The following is a 5,340-nucleotide window of genomic DNA, read 5'->3' as shown; positions in this document are numbered from 1 at the left end:
CAAACTATAAACATTGTCTTAAAAATTATAAAAGAACTAAACAAAAACATGTGACATGTTAAGGTGTTGAAAAACATCAACATCCCTAAATTCATTATAGGTTCTTCACAATTCCCATCAAAGTATCCAGGGTCTTCTTAATTGCAAAACTAGTCCTCAAATTTATACAGTGGTTCAGTGTACTCAGAATAATAAAAATGATCCTCAAAATGAAGAAGAAAGTTAGAAGACTTACATATCCAAAGTTTAAAACTCACTACAAAGAAACAGTGACCCCCCCCTCAAAAAAAACAAAAGGAGAAGAAGATTGTAGTATTGGCATAAAGGTAAACATGTAGATCAATTATATTGAACTCAGAATCTAGAAATAAACTTTTACATTTATAGTCAGTTGATTTTCAACAAGGGTGCTAAGGCAATTGAATGGAGAAGGAACCAGGATTTTTTTGTAAGTATGTTTCAAAAATTGGTGCTAAGGCAACTGGATATCCACATGCAAAAGAATAAATTTCTTTTATTCACTATAAACAAGACTTACCTCATACCAAAAACAAAAACAAACTCAAATGGAACAAAGAACTAAAGGGAGAACTAAAACTAGTAAATTCTTGGAAGAAAACCTAGGTGTAAATTTTTATGACCTTGGCTTGGATAATGGTGAAAGATATGATACCAAAATCACAAGCAACAAAAGAAAAAATAAATAAATTGGACTGCATCAAAATGTTTAAAAGCGTATGCTTCAAATGATACCATGAACAGTATTAAAAGACAGCTCACTGATTTGGGAAAATTTTTTGCAAATTATGTGTCTGATAAGGGCACTGTATATAGAACATAAAAGAACTCCTAACCTCAAGAACAACAATAAAAACAGGCAATTAAAAACTGGGCAAAGGATTTATATATAGAGAGAGGTATAGTTGATTTAAAATGTTATGATAGTGCTCGCTTCGGCAGCACATATACAGAAATTGGAACGATACAGAGAAGATTACCATGGACCCTGCACAAGGATGACATGCAAATTCGTGAAGCGTTCCATATTTTTATGGGTGATTTTTTTCCTCTTTTTTTTAAATATTGTATTTTTGAAAATCCAACCTCTACCCTAAATTTTTAATCTTTGCTTTTTGGTATTTGCAATTGATTTTGTATCTTTAAGAACCCAATCATCAGTACCCATTTTTACTTGTGAGCGAGATTACTTGCTTGACTGCTCTCTCTCCCTTTGGACTCTCCTTTTTCTCCATCAAGTCGTCTTTATCTCCTCCCTACCCCTTCTCTTCTCCACCCAATTCTATGAATCTCTTTGTGTGTTCTGGATGGTGGTGAACACTTAGGGAACTGATTACTGGCTGGATCTGTCTCTCTCTTTTGATTCCCCCCTTTATGCTCATGGCCACCTCTGTCTCCTTCCTCCCTCTTCTCTTCTCTGTATAACTCCGTGAACATCTCTGAGTGGTCTAGATTGTGGAGCACACATAAGGAAGTGATTACTGGTTAGCTTGCTCTCTTGTCTTTTGATTCCACCTCATCTCATTCTGCTCACCTCTATCACCCTCCTCCCTCTTCTCTGTGTAACTCTGTGAACCTCTCTGGGTGTCCCTCACTGTGGAGAAACTTTTCATCTTTAACCTAGATGTTTTACAACAGTGCTGTATAGATGGAGAAGTCTTGAGACTACTGTAAAAATAAGACTGAAAACCAGAAGCAGGAAGCTTAAGTCCAAATCCTGAGAATGCCAGAGAAATCCTGACTCCAGGGAACATTAATTGACAGGAGCTCATCAAACACCTCCATACCTACACTGAAACCAAGCACTACCGAAGGGCCAACAAGTTCCAGAGCAAGACATACCATGCAAATTATCCAGCAACACAGAAACATAGCCCTGAGCTTCAATATACAAGCTGCCCAAAGTCACTCCAAACCCATTGACATCTCATAACTCATTACTGGACACTTCATTGCACTCCAGAGAGAAGTCCAGCCCCACCCACCAGAACACCTACACAAGCTTCCCTAACCAGGAAACCTTTATAAGCCACCTGTACAACCCCACCCACAGCGAGGAAACTCCAGAATAAAGAGAAATGCACAAACTGCCAGAATACATAAAGGACACCCCAAACATAGAAATATAAACAAGATGAAGAGACAGAGGAATACCCAGCAGGGAAAGGAACAGGATAAATGCCCATCAAACCAAACAAAACAGGAAGAGATAGGGAATCTACCTGATAAAGAATTCCTAATAATGATAGTGAAAATGATCCAAAATCTTGAAATCAAATGGAATCACAGGTAAATAACCTGGAGACAAGGATTGAGAAGATGCAAGAAAGGCTTAACAAGGACCTAGAAGAAATTAAAAAGAGTCAATAATTAATGAATAATGTAATAAATGAGATCAGAAACACTCTGGAGGGAACAAATAGTAGAAAAAGAGAGGCAGAAGATAGGATTAGTGAGGTAGAAGATAGAATGGTAGAAATGAATCAGAGAGGAAAAAAAAGAAAAACTAATTAAAAGAAATGAGGACAATTTCAGGGACCTCTGGGACAATGTTAAACTCCCCAACATTCAAATCACAGGAGTCCCAGAAGAAGAAGACAAAAAGAAAGACCATGAGAAAATACTTTAGGATATAATAGTTGAAAACTTCCCTAAAATGGGGAAGGAAGTTATCACCCAAGTCCAAGAAACCCAGAGAGTCCTGAACAGGATAAACCCAAGGCAAAACACCCCAAGACACATATTAATCAAATTAACAAAGATCAAACACAAAGAACAAATATTAAAAGCAGTAAGGGAAAAACAACAAATAACACACAAAGGGATTCCCATAAGGATAACAGCTGATCTTTCAATAGAAACTCTTCAGGCCAGGAAGGAATGGCAGGGCATTCTTGAAGTGATGAAAGAAAATAACCTACAGCCCAGATTACTGTACCCAGCAAGGATCTCATTCAAATATAAAGGAGAAATCAAAAGCTTTACAGGCCAGCAAAAGCTGAGAAAATTCAGCACCACCAAACCAGCTCTCCAACAAATGCTAAAGGATCTTCTCTAGACAGGAAACACAAAAAGGGTGTATAAACTTGAACCCAAAACAATAAATTAAATGACAACAGGATCATACTTATCAATAATTACCTTATACATAAATGGGTTGAATGCCCCAACCAAAAGACAAAGACTGGCCGAATGGATACAAAAACAAGAAGCCTATATACGTTGTCTACAAGAGACCCACCTCAAAACAGGGGACACATACAGACTGAAAGTGAAGGGCTGGAAAAAGATATTCTACGCAAATAGAGACCAAAAGAAAGCAGGAGTAGCAATACTCATATCAGATAAAATAAACTTTAAAACAAAGGCTGTGAAAAGAGACAAAGAAGGCCACTACATAATGATCAAAGGATCAGTCCAAGAAGAAGATATAACAATTATAAATATATATGCACCCAACATAGGAGCACCAGAATATGTAAGACAAATGCTAATAAGTATGATAGGGGAAACTAACAATAACACAATAATAGTGGCAGATTTTAATACCCCACTCACACCTATGGATAGATCAACTAAACAGAAAATTAACAAGGAAACACAAACTTTAAATGACACAATAGACCAGTTAGACCTAATTGATATCTATAGGACATTTCACCCCAAAACAATGAATTTCACCTTTTTCTCAATCACACACGGAGCCTTCTTCAGGATAGATCACATCCTGGGCCATAAATCTAGCCTTGGTAAATTTAAAAAAAAAAAAATGGAATCATTCCAAGCATCTTTTCTGACCACAATGCAGTAAGATTAGATCTCAATTACAGGAGGAAAACTATTAAAAACTCCAAAATATGGAGGCTGAACAACACGCTGCTGAATAACCAACAAATCACAGAAGAAATCAAGAAAGAAATCAAAATATGCATAGAAATGAATGAAAATGAAAACACAACAACCCAAAACCTGTGGGACACTGTAAAAGGGGAAGGTTCATATCCCCTCCCTTTTGGGTCTCCCTCCCATCACCCTCCCCATCCCACCCCTCTAGGTTGATATAGAGTGCCTGTTTGAGTTTCCAGAGCCATATAGCAAATCCCCATTGGCTATCTATTTTACATATGGATTCATATTGAGGTTTGACAGGAAACAACAAAATTCTCTAAAGCAATTATCCTTAAATAAAAAACAAATTAATTTAAAAAAACCCTGCACTTTAGTAATGTATATCTTACTGCACTGTACATATCTTCTATCTTCTTCATGAGAGTGTGAGCTCCTTGAAAATGGTATATATCTTTGCACCCAAACATACTAAACATAGACATTCAACAAGTGTTTTTAGGAAGAAAGCAAAGTAAAAGTAATCTGCAGCCTTAGCTTTATTTATAACATATTATTACAAACTGTATTGAGAAATGGGGGGAAAAAGGAATATGCAAGCAATTCGAAACTCTCTGTTCAATTATCAATATACTTCCTATCTAAAGTGAAAAGATCATTGAACAGAGACATTAGAATACCCAGATCCTTTCTTGCAATGGCATTTAGGGATAAAAAGGGATACCAGTTAATACAAAAAAGCTAATTCAGAAAGTATACACAGAACACTAGATGGCAGCAGAAGAAACATTGAAAAGGCGGTATTCGGTTCAGTTCAGTTCAGTCGCTCATTTGTGTCCGACTCTTTGCGACCCCATGGACTGCAGCATGACAGGCCTCTCTGTCCCTCACCAACTCCCAGAGTGTGCTCAAACTCATCTCCATCGAGTCGGTGATGCCATCTAACCTTCTTATCCTCTGCTGTCCCCTTTTCCTCCTGCTCTCAATCTTTCCGAGAATCAGGGTCTTTCAAATGAGTCAGTTCTTCGCATCAGGTGGTCAGAGTATTGGAGTTTCAGCTTCAGCATCAATCCTTCCGATGAATAATCAGGACTGATTTTCTTTAGGATGAATTGGTTGAATCTCCTTGCACTCCAAGGGACTCTCAAGAGTTTTCTCCAACACCACAGTTCAAAAGCATCAATTCTTCTGCACTAAGCTTTCTTTATACTTGGCTACTGGAGAAACCATAGCTTTGACTAGACAGACCTTTGTTGGTTAAGTAATGTCTCTGCTCTTTAATATGCTGTCTAGTTTGGTGATAGCTTTACTTCCAAGGAGCAAGTGTCTTTTAATTTCATAACTGTAGTCACCATCTACAGTGATTTTGGAGCCCCCCCAAAATAAAGTCTGACACTGTTTCCACTGTTTCCCCATCTATTTGTCATGAATTGATGGGACCAGATGCCATGATCTTAGTTTTCTGAATGTTGAGCT

At 37.4% G+C, this 5,340-nt stretch overlaps 1 non-coding gene across 1 annotated transcript; it reads left to right on the top strand.

Moving 5' to 3' along the window:
- The first annotated feature begins 944 nt into the window (after positions 1-944).
- On the top strand, positions 945-1,051 carry LOC128070710 (U6 spliceosomal RNA). Its single transcript, XR_008201680.1, has one exon. It is a non-coding gene; the product is annotated as a U6 spliceosomal RNA (small nuclear RNA).
- Positions 1,052-5,340: the final 4,289 nt, after the last annotated feature.

This window comes from Budorcas taxicolor, chromosome X (genome assembly GCF_023091745.1).
Source record: "Budorcas taxicolor isolate Tak-1 chromosome X, Takin1.1, whole genome shotgun sequence".
Classification (NCBI taxonomy): Eukaryota; Metazoa; Chordata; class Mammalia; order Artiodactyla; family Bovidae; genus Budorcas; species Budorcas taxicolor.
The sequence above is the reverse complement of the archived record's forward strand: the minus strand, read 5'-3'. Positions and strand labels throughout refer to the sequence as shown.